A 19,743-nucleotide genomic window follows, 5' to 3' on the forward strand; every position below is an offset into this window, starting at 1 on the left:
CAAAAGGCACCTAAAGAACTCTCAGACCATAGAGAAAGAAGATTCTCTGGTCTGATGAAACCAAGATTGAACTCTTTGGCCTGAATGCCAAGCGTCACGTCTGGAGGAAACCTAGCACCATCCCTACGGTGAAGCATGGTGGTGTCAGCATCATGCTGGGGGATGTTTTTCAGCAGCAGGGACTGGAAGACTAGTCCGGATTGAGGGAAAGATTAACGGAGCAAAGTACAGAGAGATCCTTGATGAAAACCTGCTGTAATATATATATATATATATATATATATATATATATATATATATATATATATATATTATATCTTTATTTTTATACACTACCGGTCAAAAGTTTTAGAACACCTACTCATTAAAGGGTTTTTCATTGTTTTACTATTTTATACATTCTAGAAAAACAGTGAAGACATCAAACTATGAAATAACACATATGGAATCATGTAGTAACCCCAAAAGTGTTAAACAAATCATAATCATTTTTTTCTTCAATAGCCACTCTTTGCCTTGATGACAGCTTTGCACACTCTTGGCATTCTCTCAACAAGCTTCACCTGGAATGCTTTTCTAACAGTCTTGAAGGAGTTCCCACATATGCTGAGGCCAGGTCATCTGATGCAGCACTCCATAACTCTCCTTCTTTGTCAAATAGCACTACACAGCCTGGAGGTGTGCTGGCTCACTGTCCTGTTGAAAAACAAATGATAGCCCCACTAAGCCCAAACCAGATGGGGTGGCGTATCGCTGCAGAATGCTGTGGTAGCCATGCTGGTTAAGTGATGGAGTGCTGCATCAGATGACCTGGCCTCCACAATCACCTGACCTCAACCCAATTGAGATGGTTTGGTATGAGTTGGACCGCAGAGTGAAGGAAAAGCAGCCAACAAGTGCTCAGTATATGTGGGAACTCCTTCAAGACTGTTGGAAAAGCATTCCAGGTGAATCTGGTTGAGAGAATGCCAAGAGTGTGCAAAGCTGTCATTAGGGCAAAGGGTGGCTACTTTGAAGAATCTCAAATCTAAAATACATTTTGATTTGTTAACACTTTTTGGTTACTACATGATTCCATATCTGTTATTTCATAGTTGTTATGTCTTCACTATTATTCTACAGTTTAGAAAATAGTAAAATGAAGAAAAACCCTTGTCCAAACTTTTGACTGCTACTGTAAGTAGTACTTTAAAGTATTTTTACTTAAGTACTTTACACCACTGGATTTTATTTGGTTTGAGTGTTTATCTGGCCTTTGCCTGAGTCTTGTTTGTGTGTGCTGAGCGTGTTCCTCTAATTGACCTGAATACGAGCAGCCATCTGTTGGTCTGAAGGCTCTGTGCTGGACAGGGCTGGGCTATAGGCTATAGGCTGCCAGTCAGACTGCCTGGAATATACAGGCAGATGAATCAGGCCAATTATCCTGTTAAGATGTAGGTGAACCACCGCGTGTGGCAGTGAAGATAGTAGAGTGTGTGTGTATGTGTTAGTGTTTGTGGATGAGTACATGGTCAATTTTAAGAATTGACAATCTGTAAAGTTGACAACGGGAAATGAGAAATGCAGCAGGTGTCTTCTGAGCATAATGCAATGTATTACCAACACCAGTGTTGTTGGGGTTATTTCCATTTCAACTACAAAAGTTCACTAAATTAATCGTAATTCAATTCCTCAATTGAAAATCCATATTGATTAATTAAATTAAATTGCCTTTTCAATTCGCGATATGAACTTTCCAGAAAAAACAGAATCTAAATGGAATTGATCCCAACCCTGCAGCATGTAGTATAGCCTACAGAGAAAGAGACTGTGGAAAGGTTGGGGTGAGCCGAGAGAGAGAGAGAGAGAGAGAGAGAGAGAGAGAGAGAGAGAGAGAGAGAGAGAGAGAGAGAGAGAGAGATGTTAACACACTCCCCTGGAGTAAATCTCACAATCTGATCAGTGTATGTGGTGAGGTGGATTAACTAACTGACCAACGGAACAGGAGCAGGACACACACAGGCTCTCAGGTAAGGACACTTTCTTTCTGTTCAACAATGTGTAGATTATGACCATTCAGGTTGGATTTATTGACTTTCATTCCAAGATGAATTAGATTATTTCAAGTTCAGTTTGATGTTAGATACAGGTGTATTTCTCTCCAAGGTGATGCTTTCTATCCATTACTACAAATGTTTCTATGGGTCTCTGTCATTACATTCTGACTGACCGAGAGGTCATCTACAAACTTTGTAAACCTGTCTAGTGAAATTCAACTCAATTGATATGACTTTTACCCATTTATCAGATATACTCTGGTTGTGCTGTATTAAGGCCAGGATTGGGGTCAATTGTTCTTCAATCTAGGAGATGACTTGTCATTCAAATTTGTAAAAATCCTCAATTAGATTGGAATTGACAACCCAACCCTGGAAATTATATTGTCATGCTTTGGTGGTCTCCTTCTGGCTTTGGTAACTACTTAATTGCAAACGTAGCCACCATATGAGCAGATATTATGTTTTTGTTGGTCAGCCCTTTTGTAATTAGTGTTAAATGTGCCCGTCAGCTTTAAATGTATCAGTAATCACTGACTTCAATGCCCACTTTAACCATATGGTGCCCGTAGGCCTACTATAAAGTAAAGCTCCCCCTCCCAACACACACACACACACACACACACACACACAGCAGAGGAAAACGTTCTTGTCTCTCGACTCTGTCAGCCTAATAAGTATTTGTAATTAGGTTAATTGGAAGATCTGTGAAAGATAATAAAGGTAGGGCTAAAAAGGCCAAAGAATTGAGATCGGGTGAAACAGGGTTGTGTGGCTCGACAATCTGGCTCTCCTCTAAGCCAGTGTTTCCCAAACTTCGGTCCTGGGGCCGCTCCTGGGTGCACATTTTGGTTTTTGCCCTGGCACTACACAGCTGATTCAAGTCACAGACTCATCTTCAAGCTTATATTATATTAAATATTATTCTCTCTCTCTCTTTATGGCCATATGAATGACTGTCAGTTGAACTGTGCAGTTGAACTGGGTCAAACAATGTCTGGATTGGGAGCGACAGGTGGCCATCAAGGTTTTAGCTGTCACCCCACGTGCCCACACATCTTTATTTACGGTACCGTAATGGTGATTAGATGTGATTAGGAGTGTCTGATTGCTATGGTAACGCCACAATAGATCATTGCCAACCTTTCCCCTTGGGAGGGAAGTGGCGAGAAAACTGTCGATCGGGCTGGTCATAGAAATAAGAGCAGCAGACTCTTCAACTTGCATGACAAGTGTGAGTGATCATCAAGAGATTTCTTAAGCAGCCAGTAAAATCGACATTATAATTTCAGAACATACTCTATTCTTAATAATGTGAAGGCTTAGATGCTCACTTTATTTCTTACTGATTTACTTATTTTTTGTGTTTTCGTTATAATGATCTGGTGTGTGTGCTATCGGTACTCTGTGATTTTGTTTTATTCCAGGCCAATCCCTTGATTAATCTCTCAAAAGCCAATTAATGCATCAACCCTGCAGATGGAATACTGACTATTTCAGGCACGGCAAAAAACAAAGACTTTCTATTTGATTTAGTCTATTCTCTCTCTCGTAACTTCAAATGCAACGAATTGCCTATCGGTTTACAATGAGTACCACCAGTAGTAGGTTAGTAGCATGTGTTGCCTCACGGTCAGGACAGGGAAGGGGCGACTGCAGTTTGACTGTTTGTTAGCAGAACAAATTCAAATCAAGTAAAGACTAGCTTGTTTTGACAGCATAGCCTAGCTAACGAGCTGATCCATCTAGTCTACATCAGCGATGATCAGATACTGTATAGACCGCGGTAGTGGCTCTAGCAAGATATTTAACTAAGTTCCTTTCATCTTTGAGCTGGCTTAGTCTATAATTTATGATGAGTGAGTGTGTTTTGGTAGAAAAGTAAAACCTATGTTAAAACAAATCATGGAGAATTTGGCTACAGGAGCAGTAGAAAAATGTAAATGGAATGACGGTCATTTTGGATGGGGGCGCCCTTTTTCTCACTTTGAGACCACCAAAGATCTGTGCACGGCCCTGCCTAGAGTACAGTACTGGCCTCCACACCTACAACTGCAGCCTTGTAGTCTTCCAAACAGCATCCACAGCAATAGAAGGGGAACTACCGGTCCCTGCTACTTTGTGTGCTGTCCTAGACCAAAAGTTAATCAGCTGCATTCTAAACCTCATACTTTTCTTGCAGGTGCTTTCCACAACAGCCCTGGTTCTCCCACACCATAAAATAAGAAACTTTCAGAGGTATCAGACCACAGAGCTATTGGAATATAGCTTTTCTGGTACATGCTGCTTTTAATTCAAAAGAGATAAACTTACATCACACAATTTAAAATGGAGTCTATTTCTTCAACCTCAAACCATAGTCAAAGAGTGCTGAAAATGGGACACAAGTGCATCTCTAAACCCTCGCACGTTACAAACACTCATCCTCTCCACCATCCTCCTCTTCATCTCCCCTACCTCTGCCATGCCAGGGCCTGACTATGGAGGCCACCCGCGGTTCATCTGCATTCCCGTCCCTGCCGATACCGACCCTGCCTGCTTCCCCTCTGGGGGGGCCAGTCATGGGGCCTAGCGGGGCAGGGCACCACGCGCCTCCTGTAGGGCCCCGAACAGTAATGGCTGGTGGGGAATGACAGAGGAGGCTAAAACCACTATTTTACACCTGAGAGAGAGCCTGGTGCAGCAGAAAGAGACCATCCTGGATATGAGAGAGACCATCAGGGGAGCTGACCGCCAAGCTCACCCTGTGTGAGGGCTCCGGGCCGGGCATCGGGGCTCACAACGACCACCATGGACCTCCATCTCATCACGGAGGGGCTGGCAGCCATCTGCCTTATGCAGACAACGGTCACCATGGCAACCAGCAGGGTCACCATGGAAACAACAATCATGCCTTGGATGCAGCCGGACACTACCCTGGGAATGGGGGGCACCGGTCGGACAGTGGGCATAACAACAGGGGGAAGGATAAACACGCCGACACCAGAGGATATGATATCATCAAAATCGCCGGAGGAACTGGGCAGGATGCTGCAGGCCCTTAAAGAGAGAATGGATAACCTGCAGGTGAGAGAAAGTTCCGTTTAGTACAGAAAGGAGATAATGGAGATGGGGTGGGGTCATGAGGAAAGAGATAAAAGAATGACAGAGGGATGAGAGACAGAGACTAAAATCAGGATTAAGGGATTACTTTAAATTGTTTTGGATAAAAGCGTCTGCTAAATGGCAGATACCTATATTATAATGCGAGAGAGAGAGAGAAAGAGAGAGAGAAGTGGGGGTGTAATGTGTTTCCACGTGTCACTTCCTTGTTTTGTCTCAGGTCAGGTGCTGCACATGTCATTGGATTGTTTGGTCAAATAAACAAATCAAGCTGAATAAGAGCTCAGGATAATTACATCTGTTAATCAGTCAATCACATGAAAGTACCACTCTGCCATGCGAGACACCATCTGCCACAGGCAGACAGAGTTCTACATCTTGTTTTCTGGCATCAAAATCCTTTATTTGTAAAAAAAAATCAAGGATCACCATTGTCCCTTTCCTCTGCTACACTGCCAGCCCTGTCTGACTGTCTGGAGCAGAACAGTCTTGGCACAGAGAGAGACTGGCATAACCGTTCCTGACCTGACAGCGAAGTGGCTTTAGGGGTTGGATGATCACCCAGTCTAAATCAAAATGGGCACACTAGACAAGGTTATTGAGCACTGACGGTTTAAATTGATTCTGCTTGAGTATGCTTGGTAGGGTTTGGTATGGTTGGGTGGGTTTCAGGGGCGAAAAATCTGATATCAACTTTGGAGGGGACAATTACATTAAATTTTCTCAAGAGCAATTCCTGAGGGGGACACCAAAAGTAGTGCTGTAACACATAGCCTACGTTTAATATGGTAAATGTATATTGAGGAACCAAAGAAATAAGGTGTTTGCCGTACTCCTAACTACCGGTACCCAAAACTACACAACTAATCACAACAGCAATACCATTGCCTTTAACAAATCTTAGTTCAGTCACCAGTTTAAGTTGAGAGTGGGGGTATCCATGGCATTTTCCAATTATGTTCCTATTTTACAAGTCAAAAAAATTGAGAACCTTTCATAATGTTGCCAAACAAAGACTCAACAAACTTACCTGAGACTCCCTGTCTCTGCCAGTCTGTCCCTGCATATCTGTCCCCAACTCTGCTGTCTGTGTGCCATCTGTTGCCTGCTCTGCCTAATGACATCATTGTGAAACATTCCATTAGCATTTCACTTCTTTCTTATGAACATTTTATCAACTAGTCTGAGATATTAGGCTACTAGGGTTCTTACTTTCTGCGTTTTGGTGTACTGAAAAATACTCTGATGTCCGTCTTTTTTTCTGCCATTTTTCTACCTGGTTGGCTACACACACACAGTATGTAGGTTATTTACAGTAGGAGATGGGCTTCTATCATCTTATCTTCTATCATTCTATATGGGCTTCGATCTAAAAGGTAGCTAGCAAATGTGAAACGGATTGCAGTGACAAGAGTTGACAGCTGTATGAGTTCACCATTTACACAACATATGCTGCAAACTTTTGTAATTTTAATCGTTTGTTTCATATTGGCTGGCTTCTAACAATAGCTGAATTTGCAAAGCTAGCGAGCACCAATTCAGTGGTGTTTGCTATAATCTTTGCTACCCGGGTTAAATAAAGGTGAAATAAAATATATAAATAAAAGTTCCTTGCGACAATTTAGCTTTTGCAACGAGACCATTAAATATATTTAAAACAATGGTAGAAGAGAGTGTAGTTCTGTTCAGTTTATCGCTAACCTTATCACAGGGACTTTGAAGCACTAACTTACATGCATGCTGATCTTGGAATAAATTGACGATAGCAAAGATTCCATCTTTGACGACGCCACATATATGGAATAGGTACTAGCTAGCTTAATAGTTAATATTTGCGTGCTAGCTCTGCATATTCAGCTAGTGTGTGTGCGCGATTGACTGGATTAACCTCACATCAGTTACGTGCATTGAGTGCCTTTCAGACAGTAGATACGACCTCTACGTTACCTAGCAAGCTAAGGAACTGGCAGTGGATCAAACCATTGTGAGGCAAAGGGTGGGGGTGTCGCAATCTTTGAAACTTAAAAACGCGCTTATTAAGTGTCTATAATCAGCACAATTGCTTTCATTGCGTATTATCAATATTATTTAAATTACATAGTTATGTTTCAGTGATATATTGGGGGGGCAAATCATATTTTTCCCAGGATGGGGGGGTCGTGTCCCCCCGTCCCCCGGGATTTCCGCCCCTGGTGGGTTTGAGATGAGCAGGGCAGAGCTAGCTGGGCGAGTTTAAGATTGGTAGAGAGAGTTAGGTTAGCTTGGTAGATGGGTAAAATTAGTGCTGCTGGATGGAGCTGGGCAGGGCACATCATTCCTACCTGTTCTCTCTCTCTTGCTTTCTCTCGTAATCCGGGCTTTGTCGTCCAGGTTTGTGGCCTGATTATCAGGCTGTAAGTAGAGATCATGATAATTGACACTGACCTCAGATCTGTACCCTCTGCTGCCCGTGCCATCTGTCTATCGTCACGGTCCCACAGAGAGACCACAAGTCAACGATGTAGAAACTGTCAAATAGCAATACTTTTCTCACTTATCTCTCAATCTGTTTCTCAATCTCAACCATAATAAAAAAAAGAATGTACGTACTGTAGTCAACAGTAAATTAGGTTAGTGTTTGTGTCTCCCTCCCCAGCAGTCAAGGAACACCTCCACCACCTACTCCAGCTCTCTGAAGGAGCTCCTCCAGAGGAAGATCAGTGCTCTGGAGCAGCAGATGCACCACACCGCTGCTGCCCTCAGCAGCAGCCCCGATCACCACCGACGACAGCGATCACCACGATGACAGGCACCATGAAGACCACGACGATGACGGGCATCACGACGACAGTCACCATGACGCTCACCACGACAATGACGGGCATCACGACGAAAGTCACCATGACGACCACCCCGATGATCACCATGACGATGGGCAACACGACAACGAGGCAGATAGCCATGGTTACCTGCAGAGAACAGGTTATCGCATACCAGGGCCCAGAGCTGGCCTGCACTCCAACAACAAACTGGACTCTCTACTGAGTAACCTGCACCACACAGGTACCAACAGCAGGAAGAAGACCAAGACCCCTGATGCCTTCCAGATCGGCTTCCCCATGAGAACCAACTACATGTACGGGAAGGTGAAGTACGACCCTCCTCCACGAGATCTTTGCCCTCACCCTGTGTCTGTGGATAAAGGAGGGCGCAGGCCCGGGCTGGGGACCCCCTTCTCCTACTCTGTACCTGGACAGGCCAACGAACTGGTGCTAATCGAGTGGGGCAACAACCCCATGGAGCTGCTGGTGGATGACAAGGTGAGACGGGGAGAGAGAGGGTTGAGTAGAGAGTGGCCATGTCTGAATACCCATAATAGTGTTTTACAGACCTAAACTGCATACTCATTTCGGCTTTTGGTCTAGTGGTATTCACTCGTCTTTTCATCTTTTCCAACGTGTTTGACAACAGCTGATAATCAGAAAAATTGACGTGCTGTACCAAAATTAACAAATTATGGAAGTCTATTTTTGAAATGTCAGTCTATTTATAAAACTGTATTTTTTTCTGCATACTATTTACACTGAACAAAAATATAAACGTAACGTGTAAAGTGTTGGTCCCATGTTTCATGAGCTAAAATAAAAGATAGTGAGAATTTTTCCTTTGCCAAGATCATCCATCCACCTGACAGGTGTAGCTTAACAAGAAGCTGATTAAACAGCATGATCATTACACAGGTTCACCTTGTGCTAGGAACAATAAAAGGCCACTCTAAAATGTGCAGTTTTGTCACACAACACAATGTCACAGATATCTCAAGTTTAGAGGGAGCATGCAATTGGCATGCTGACTGCAGGATAGTCCACCTAAGCTGTTGCCAGATAATTGAATGTTAATTTCTCTACCATAAGCCGCCTCCAACATTGTTTTAAATGTATTTGGCAGTACCTCCAACCGGGCTCACAACCACAGACCACATGTATGGCATCGTGTGGGCGAGCAGTTTTCTGATGTCAACGTTGTGAACAGAGATCCCCATGGTGGTGGTGGGGTCATGGTATGGGCAGACAGACAGAAGCTACAGACAACAAACACAATTGCATTTTATTACTGGCAATTTGAATGCACAGAGATACCGTGACGAGATCCTGAGGCCCATTGTCGTGCCATTCATCCGCTGCCAAGGATCTGTACACAATTCCTGGTAGCTGAAAATGTCCCCAGTTCTTCCATGGCCTGCATACTCCAACAGACATGTAACCCATTGAGCATGTTTGGGATGCTCTGCATTGACGTTTACTGACAGCGTGTTCCAGTTCCTGCCAATATTCAGCAACTTCGCACAGCCATTGAAGAGGAGTGGGACAACATTCCACAAGGCCACAATCAACTGTCTGATCAACTCTATCGCGAAGGAGATGTGTCGCGCTGGATGAAGCAAATGGTGGTCACACCAGATACTGACTGGTTTTCTGATCCACGCCCCTACCTTTTCTTTAAGGTATCTGTGACCAACAGATGCATATCTATATTCCCAGTTGTGAAATCCATAGATTAGGGCCCAATGAATTCATTTCAATTGACTGATTTCCTTACATGAACTGTAAATCAGTAAAATAATAAAAATTGTTGCATGTTGTGTTTATAGTTTTGTTCAGTATAATACGCTAGAATGGGTATTCGGACATGGGCAGAGTGCATGCTATATAACTCTCTTGGATTTAACACTTCAGCTGTGAGGATAAAAGCCATGTAAGCCATGTCTCTGTAGCCAAAGGTTTAGCCCAGAAGGCCTGTTGGACTCAGTAGCTCAGATGCTCAGTATATAATAACTAGGCTACACTGAAGAGCACTGTAACTCCGAAGGTTAACCGAATGGACTTTCTGACACCAGTGATCCGTCTTAATGGCGTGACGATGACGTCAGAGAGCAGCTTACTTAGACAGCAGGTGGAGAGAGTCTCAGCCAGAGTGTGAATTACACCATGACTTTCGTGGGTCTCTATCAATTTTTATTTTTACATTTTTTATGGGACTAATAATAAAGACATCATTTAAACTGTAAAAATGTATTACCTTTTAATGTGACATTAACATAACCAGTCATGATATTTTCATCTGATTGTCAAACAAATTACTTCAAAAGTAGGCTACCTATGCGTGTTTATCCACTCAAAAATAATTCCAGCATCCAAACTGCATGTACAGTTGAAGTCAGAAGTTTGCGTACACCTTTGCCAAATGCATTTAAACTCAGTTTTTCACAATTTCTGACATTTAATCCTAGTAAAAATTCCCTGTCTTAGGTCAGTTAGGATCACCACTTTATTTTAAGAATGTGAAATGTCAGAATATTAGTAGAGAATGATTTATTTCAGCTTTTATTTCTTTCATCACATTCCCAGTGAGTCAGAAGTTTACATACACTCAATTAGTGTTTGGTAGCATTGCCTTTAAATTGTTTAACTTGGGTTAAACGTTTCGGGTAGCCTTCCACAAGCTTCCCACAATAAGTTGGGTGAATTTAGGCCCATTCCTCCTGACAGAGCTGGTGTAACTGGAGTCAGGTTTGTAGGCCTCCTTGCTCGCACACGCTTTTTCAGTTCTGCCAACAAATGTTCTATAGGATTGAGGTCAGGGCTTTGTGATGGCGACTCAATACCTTGACTTTGTTGTCCTTAAGCCATTTTGCCACAACTTTTGGAAGTATGCTTGGGGTCATTGTCCATTTGGAAGACCCATTTGCGATCAAGCTTTAACTTCCTGACTGATGTCTTGAGATGTTGCTTCAATAATATATCCACATAATTTTCCATGCTGCCACCCACGTGCTTCACAGTTGGGATGGTGTTCTTTGGCTTGCAAGCCTCCCTCTTTTTCCTCCAAACATAACAATGGTCATTATGGCCAAAGAGTTCTATTTTTGTTTCATCAGACCAGAGGACATTTCTCCAAAAATTACGATCTTTGTCCCCATGTGCAGTTGCAAACCGTAGTCTGGCTTTTTTATGGCAGTTTTGGAGCAGTGGCTTCTTCCTTGCTGAGCGGCCTTTCAGGTTATGTCGATATAGGACTTGTTTTACTGTTGATATAGATACTTTTGTACCTGTTTCCTCCAGCATCTTCACAAGGTCCTTTGCTGTTGTTCTGGGATTGATTTGCACTTTTTTGCACCAAAGTACGTTCATCTCTAGGTGACAGAACGCAACTCCTTCCTGAGCGGTATGACGGCGGCGCGATCCCATGGTGTTTATACTTGTGTACTATTGTTTGTACAGATGAACGTGGTACCTTCAGGCGTTTGGAAATTGCTCCCAAGGATGAACCAGACTTGTGGAGGTCTGCAATTTTCTTTCTGAGTTCTTGGCTGAGTTCTTTTGATTTTCCCATGATGTCAAGCAAAGAGGCACTGCGTTTGAAGGTAGGCCTTGAAATGCATCCACAGGTACACCTCCAATTGACTCAAATTATGTCAATTAGCCTATCAGAAGCTTCTAAAGCCATGACATAATTTTCTGGAATGTTCCAAGCTGTTTAAAGGCACAGTCAACTTAGTGTATGTAAACTTCTGACCCACTGGAATTGTGATACAGTGAATTATAAGTGAAATAATCTGTCTGTAAACAATTGTTAAAAAAAAATATCTGTGCACAAAGTAGATGTCCTAACCGACTTGCCAAAACTATAGTTTGTTAACAAGAAATATGTGGAGTTGTTGAAAAACTAATTTTAATGACTCCAACCTAAGTGTAAACTTCCGATTTCAACTGTGTATTCGCGCCACTTGATGAATGGAAATGGACATGTGTTACAAAACACCAAGAAGTGTGCCTAATGAAATTCAGCCATTGCCATTGATTAGGCCTCAATTAATTGATGCTTCTTGCTGACAAATGGACCTTTTTTGTAGCCTGAAAAGTCTGGACACCTGATAAACAGGATGGTCTGGTCATCCTAACACACGGTCAACTTACCAGACTAGGCTCAGTGTGTAAGCCTATTACCATGAACTTCTACTAGATCTACCGGTAGACAGTTATGTAGTGTTATTTTTTTTATTGCCGGTCACAAATTTTTTTAAAGTAATGCTCCCTATACTTTCAGTTGTGTTTACCTTCCAGTAGGCTTACATCCCTTCTGGTAGCCTACCTTCTCAGCAGAGGCAATTTTACACACATGAACACACACAAAACAGGTAGCCTACATCCAATATAATACATGAGTTAAATAAATCAAAACATGTTTTACACCCTTGTTCATGAGTTAGTCCATAGTTAATGAGTTAATGCTTGGAGTCTTCACAGATCGTGTGACATAAAAGACTTCCTTTCTGTCCTTACATTGATGAAATTGATGACAGTGTTATTTATAATTTATTAAGCATTTAACAATTGAATTAGAACATTGAAAGTTAATCATTTATCCTCTTCTAACCAAAGAGTCACCTTGTAGGCCTACTGTCATTAACGTATAGCCTACTTGTTGGATGGATTGGATGCACATTGGGGTCTAGCTGGAGACTAGTTGCCTAGTGATATTGTCTACCATCATCAGCTGATTCAGGAAAGAAAACAAATATTGATAGAAATAATAAAGCTAAATAAATGGTCTACTATGGCCACGGATGGCACAGAGAAACCGAGGTAAAGACAGTTTCAAGTTGAATATTCAACGGATATTCGTGCTTCAAACCTCAATAGCTTTCAAACCACTTGAGCCACAGACTCCAAATAAGTATCATGATAGTGGAAAATTCGCACAACATTGCACATGTCTTATTTTCACGATTTGGATATTAATTTGCTTTCCAAAGCTCATAAATGTGGAGATGTGAGCAGCATTTTGTATTCCTAGTTTAATTAGTTAGGGAGCATAAACGAAGTACAAACTTTTTTCAGAATCTACATTCAGTGGCCCTACACATTGCACAGCCTTTAGTTTGTCCATTTTCATCTCGCTCGATTTTACATAAATGTCTCAAACTTTCTAATTTCAATAGCTCCTTGGTCATGTGACCTACTGGACTCAAACAAGGTTCAGAATGTCCACTGACTACCCTTCTATTTTGCACACACTTTGGTTTGTCTGTTTTCATCTCACACGTTTTTACATTAATTTAGTAAACTTTTGAATTTCAATAGCTCCTTGGTCATGTGACCTACTGACCTCAAACAAGGTTCAGAATGTACACTCGGTGGGCCTACACATTGCACACCCTTTAGTTTGTCATTTTCATCTCACAAGATTTTGCATACATTTTTCAAACTTTCTAATTTGTTACCTACTGACCTCAAACTACTTTCAGAATGTCCATGGACTGGCGGAGATGGGGTGCCGTGAGGCGTCCAGCGCGGTAACGCGACCGATCCCCAGAGAAGCTGGCGGGAGCCCCGGGCGAGTTCTCTTTTCTTTGTGAAGGGCAGGGCGCCTGGAATGGGTTCGCCCCGAGACAGGGGCCCAAGCCCTGGAAAGCGTTGCCGGTTCCGGTGGCGTCCGGTGAGCTCTCGCTGGCCCTTGAAAATCCGGGGAGAGGGGTGTAAATCTCGCACCGGGCCGTACCCATATCCGCAGCAGGTCTCCAAGGTGAACAGCCTCTGGCACGTTAAAACAATGTAGGTAAGGGAAGTCGGCAAGTCAGATCCGTAACTTCGGGATAAGGATTAGCTCTAAGGGCTGGGTCGGTCAGGCTGGGGGAGCAGTCGCTCCGTCACCCTCCTCTCGCCACTGTTGGAAGTTCGTTATGGGGCCCATCTCGCGGTCTCTCGTGCGTGGTCTCGCAAGGGGCTGTGTGCGGGGCTTCGTCGGGTGGTGTCTGTTGGCAGGCCAAAGGTGGACCTGTGGAGGATTGGGTCAGGCAGTTGGTGGCGGCGACTCTGGACCCGTGCTAGGCTATTCTCGCGGATCTCCCCAGCCACGGCGCTCGCCGCCCTGTTCTAAGTCGGCGCCTAGCAGCTGACTTAGAACTGGTGCGGACCAGGGATTCCGACTGTTTAATTAAAACAATTCATTGCGAAGGCCCGGGTGGGTGTTGACGTGATGTGATTTCTGCCCAGTGCTCTGAATGTCAAAGTGAAGAATTTCAATGAAGCACCGAGTAAATGGCGGGAGTAACAATGACTCTCTTAAAGAGTCCGTAGCCTTAGTAAGGGACATAACGAGGTAGCCTTCTAGTAGGGCTCTTCCAATCCCTCCCTGTATGTCACCTGTTTTCAGGTGTCGCTAACGATGCAAAACCAAACGGGAGTTACCTCGCTTACTTGTCCGTACACAAAGAGAGTCCTGCAGATGGTGACGGCTGTTGATCTTTAACGGAAGGCAGCAGTCGGTCCTGGAATATGGGGCTTTCGGTCAAGCATGAAAATGTGAGGGCAGTTCCACCAAACTCAATGATTTGCTGCGGGGCTTTTGCAAACAAATTCTGACCTTGACAGGAAGCCAATCAGAGAATGATGGCTTGAACGCATCCCTGGCTTTGGCTGGGAGAGGGGAGTTAAGTCCTGGGAGAAGGCTGATGAAAGTGTACTACTCGCATCAGTCTGATCACAGAGCGGCTATGGTGAAACATTTAAACACACGTCCCCCGTATACTTAGCTAACTGTAAACCGCAAAGGTTTGAATCGAATGCTGGCTTCGGCTGGACCCGCTAACAGTGGAACACTAAATGGAGATGGAATGTGCTTAGCGGTTATGGACACTGCAAGGTCTCAGGTCCGCCTGGGTGTGGAACTCTACACATTCTATGTGGGAGCTCTTCTCCACGCTCCTTGGAGCATGGAGGAGAGCATGTGGAGCTTGTGGAGATGGCATGTGCCTTACCATTAGCTGACACTACCAGGCCTCAAGCTTGCCTGAGTGCGAGACACCCCACATTGTAGATGGGGAGGTCTCACCTACGCTCACTAAACTCGAGCGGAGACTAAACCCATTGGCCTTTCAGTGATCGGGCATTGCATGGATCTGGATCTTGCCCTATGAAGTGGGGAGAGGTATCTCCAGCTTGTCTGGGGAGGAGGCCTACATCTGATGTGGGTAATACCATCCACGCCCATTGATTTGCTGCAGGACCCATAAAATGGACAAAAGAAGCCTAGGTTCCCACTGGGCACAGATCACTGAATGTCAACTTGATGAAATTCAAAGGAGCATACCCACCCGTCGCGGTCGCACTCAATTCACCCAAGCACATTTGAGTGCATGTGCGCTGAGGAGCCAATGGGTGCGAAGCTACCATCTGTGGGATTATGACTGAACGTCTCTAAATCAGAATCCCCCCTAAACGTAACGATACCGTAGCACCACAGATCTTCGGATGGCCCAGGATAGCCTGCATCTTTTGGCAGGTGAGTAGAGCCGTTCGTGACGGGGTTGGAGTGCGGCCGGATGAGTTGCCACCCCCCTCTCCTGATGTGCACAGCATTTTGTGGGGAACCTGGTGCTAAATCCTTGTAGATGACCTGAATCTGGGTCAGGGTTTTGTACGTAGCAGAGCAGCTCGCTTCACTGCAATCTATTGAAAGTCAGCCCCTCGATCCAAGCTTTTGTCGGGAACGGAATGCGTCTTCCTCCACCATACTCCTTCTTTACTTACAGGTTACCAGGTGCATGCAGAAGGGCCAGGGGCCAGAGGCCAGACACAGAGTGTGAGAGAGCCCAGGCAGGCAGGTAGAAGGCTTAAGACATTGACATGGGGCTCTGGATAGGTAGGGGGGCTAGGTGGTGGTCGCCCATCCGGCCAGGCTCGTCCTCTGGTGGGACTGTAAGTCAGGTTGGGAATCGCTGTGGAAGTCAAAGGGTCACCAGGTGCACGAGGAGGCCTCCATCAAGGCGGGGGGCACTCAGAGTTTGAGCAGGGCGGCCGGACTCGGGGCCATGGAGGTTGGAGTGGGGACTTAGTCTCTGAGTGGAAAAAGCGGGCGGGTCAACAAGTGCACAGAGCCTGTTTCGGGTTACCAGGTGCACAGAGCCTATTTCAGGTTACCAGGTGCACATGGTTCCTGACAGCAGGAATATGATGTCTTAGTGTCCAGGGAGGGTGCTTAAGTGTGGGTGTCCCGGTTCGCCTGGTGGGCAAGGTTATGGAGATGGCTGAGCCCCGGCCGGGACGCGTGATGGGTGATGCCCAGTGAGAGGGGTGTTGACTGGGTAGGGAGAGTAGGTGTGGAGGCCTGGAGGTCTGTAGTTCCAGGGGAGTAAGCTATACACTCTCAGACCCAGGGAGAGGGCAGGCAGGCGGGCAGGAGTGTAGGCCTAGAGGCCTGGAGTCAGAGTTCACCAGGGTCAATGGGGGGCCTGCCTGGAGTTCAGGAAGGCCCCAGGGAGAAGGCCCAAGTGAATAGGTGTGAGTGACACTGTCCTTCTGGGGAGAGAGCAGGCAATTCATGTAAAATGGTGTGAGATGAAAATGGACAAACGAAAGTGTGTGCCATGTATAACGCTAGTCAGTGGATATTCTGAAAGTAGTTTGAGGGTTGTAGGTCACATGACCAAGGAGCTATTGAGATTAGAAAGTTTGAAACATTCATCTCAAATCACCTGAGATGAAAAGTGACCAACTAAAGAGTTTGCAAATAGAAGTGTAGTCAGTGGACATTCTGAACCTTGGTTGGGGACAGTAGGTCACATGACCAAGGAGCTATTGAAATTCTAAAGTTTACAAAATTAATCAAAAAGCGTGTGAGATGAAATGGACAAACCAATGGGGTGTGCAACATAGAAGGGTAGCCATTGGACATTCTGAACCTTTGTTTGAGTCCAGTAATGTCTCATGACCTAGGAGCTATTGAAATTAGAAACATTGAAAAACAAAAATTAATGTAAAATTGGTGAGATGAAAATGGACAAACAAAAAGGGTAATGCTACATATATGGCTACTCAGTGGATATTCTGACACCAGTTTGTCGGTTGTAGGTCACATGACCAAGGAGCTATTGACATTTGAAAGTTTAGAAAATGTATGTAAAATCGTTTGACATGAAAATGGAAAAACAAAAAGGGTGTGCAATATATTAGGCTTGCCAGTTTGTATTCTGACAGCATTTTGAGGGTTGTAGGTCACATGACCAGAGAGCTATTGAAATTCAAAACAATGAAAACAGAACAATTAATTTAAAATCACCTGAGATGAAAATGGATGAACTAACGGTTGTGCAATATATAAGGCTAGTGACTGGATGTTCTGAAAGTAGTTTGAGGGTTGTAGGTCACATGACCAAGGAGCTATTGAAATTAGAAACATTGAAAACATTGAAATGTATGTAAAATTGTGTGAGATGAAAATTGACAAACAAAGGTTGTGCTACATATAAGGCTATTCGGGTGGATATTCTGAAATTAGTTTGAGGGTTGTAGGTCATAAGACTAAGAGAAGCTACTGAAGTTGAATCTTTAAAATATTCCTCTGAGATGCAAATCTGGACAAACAAAAGGGTGTGCAATGTGTAGGGCCACTGAGTGTACACTATAAACCTTGTTTGAGGTTAAAACAAAGAAATTAAAATAAATAATTTTAAATAGTGTGAAGATGTAAACCGACCAAAAAAAAGTGTCTGCAATGTGTCTATGCCATGGAGTTAGCTGCAACCCGTTTTGAAAGTTTTAGGAGAAATGGTTAAAGAGCTACTGAAATTTGAAAAATGTGATTTGTCGTTATGTTGATGGTCCCTATCTGCTGTTCGTGGACATAAAGGAAAACGACAGACCAATATCCTTCTGTTCTGTAAGATGAAATGTTACATTTTACACCTTATCATTTATCAGGCGCTCTGGTCCAAGCGGCTTTCGTAGTGAATGCATACATTTCATACTTCATACTAGCTAACATAAATCTGCTTTTACCTCGGTCAGAGAACACCCAGTTCCCACGCCGCACCTGAAAAACAGCGAATGGGCGCTCTAGACAGCTGGACAAAAAACAAACAGATAAATCAACAGATAAATCTAAGATTAGAATAGGCTATTTTTATCAAGGGCGCATATGCCTAAACAAATCAAGAAAATTAGGAGGTACAAGGGAAAATCTGTTAGTTACTCACTACCGAAACTCAGCACTACTGTGGACAGTGCCTGCCACATATAAATAAGTGGTTTTAAAAAGCCTATGACGGGGATTTGTTTCATTTCGAAACATTTTTTACATATTTACACTGTAAAACATATTTACCACTAATTTTAAACAAACAGGAAAGTGGTTATTTGCATAATATAGAGACTCCCCAGTAATTCGTCAATCGCATGAAAAAATACTACGGAGTTACTACTCAGCAATACTACACAAGATGCACTCAAGCCATACTGGATATTTGATTGCTATTGAGATGTGCTTAGTAAACCAGTAGTGATTTTGTGGTCTGTTTGAAAATAGTAAATGAGTGACAAATTGGGACCTTTCATACTGGTGAACAATGCATATTTCCTATTTAAATCACTACATAATTCTCCATAAAGACTTCTTGTAACTTCTGAACTTTTGGGTATTTACTACTTAAAACCTACACATACCTACACAATTCTACATGTTCATTATTGAATTACTAAAGCCTACTGCTGTATGCCTACTCAATCCCTTTATTGAATTTCTACTGCCATTTTGTGCGTGCAGTGTCACTACTGGTCACTACTGAATTTGCCTCCCTACCTGTTCCATTTCCTAAAAAGTTATAGAAATGGCTAAACAACGACATGAAAGTATTCATAAGAAACTTAAAGGAACTGGTGTTATAACACCGGGAGCTAACTATGAAAGACAGGATGACGGGGATGGAAGAGGATTACATTCAGTTGGAAAAAACAGTAGCTAGCTAACAACGGCCAACTACTTCCTGTCTTGTCTTTTGTGGTCACGAAACGCCGGTGTTGTCTGGCTGTAGTGTTGTGACCACTTATTTACTACCAACATCAAATGTAAAAACTCTACTTGATTACTATTGATAAGCCTGTGTAGTAAACCTGTAGTGTTTTAACTACTTGTTACTGCCAACGTCAAGTCAAGTAGTACAAATTTTTCTGTTTACTACTGAAACACACCAAGTTCTTTTCTCTTGACCAACTTATCGGCAACTTGGTAGTACTCAATTCCCTACTCTCCTCCCTTCCCTCCAGGCAGTGACTCTGCCCCTTTCTATCAGCGATTAGAAATGGCACCATGTGTGTGTGGCGTGGTCGACGAGAGACGGTGAGTGGGAGGCGTACCAGGGCCCGGGGGTGAAGAGGGCTGCAGGGAGAACCTGTCCACATGGCATCCCATCAAACCTGGGAGGTGACTTCATCCTCGGACAGAACAGGTAATCTTCAAATTCTTTTCAGTTGGGTTGTTGAGTGTTTGCGTTCTCATTACACAAGACAAAGAAAAATGCAGACTAAGCCAATTTCCCTGCGACCACACTCATTAACCCCTTGAGCAAGGCTGTTAACCCCCCCAACCCCAAACTTGCTCCCCAGGCGCCTATGCAGTGGACGTCGATTGAGGCAGCCCACCGTGCTTCTCTGATTCAGAGGAGTTTGGGTTAAATCACGGAAGCCACATTTCAGTTGAATGCATTCAGTTGTGCAACTGACTAGGTATCCCCTTCCCTTCCTGTCTTCCCTCCTCAAGCCATAATTTCACCTATTATTGACTGAGTCCC

The 19,743-nt window shown here is 43.7% G+C and overlaps 1 pseudogene; it reads left to right on the plus strand.

The window, feature by feature from the left end:
- Nucleotides 1–7,954: 7,954 nt before the first annotated feature.
- LOC123739203 (neuronal pentraxin-2-like) lies at nt 7,955–19,376 on the plus strand (annotated as a pseudogene).
- The last annotated feature ends 367 nt before the right edge of the window (nt 19,377–19,743 follow it).

Source organism: Salmo salar, unplaced genomic scaffold, assembly GCF_905237065.1.
Source record: "Salmo salar unplaced genomic scaffold, Ssal_v3.1, whole genome shotgun sequence".
NCBI classification, from domain to species: Eukaryota; Metazoa; Chordata; class Actinopteri; order Salmoniformes; family Salmonidae; genus Salmo; species Salmo salar.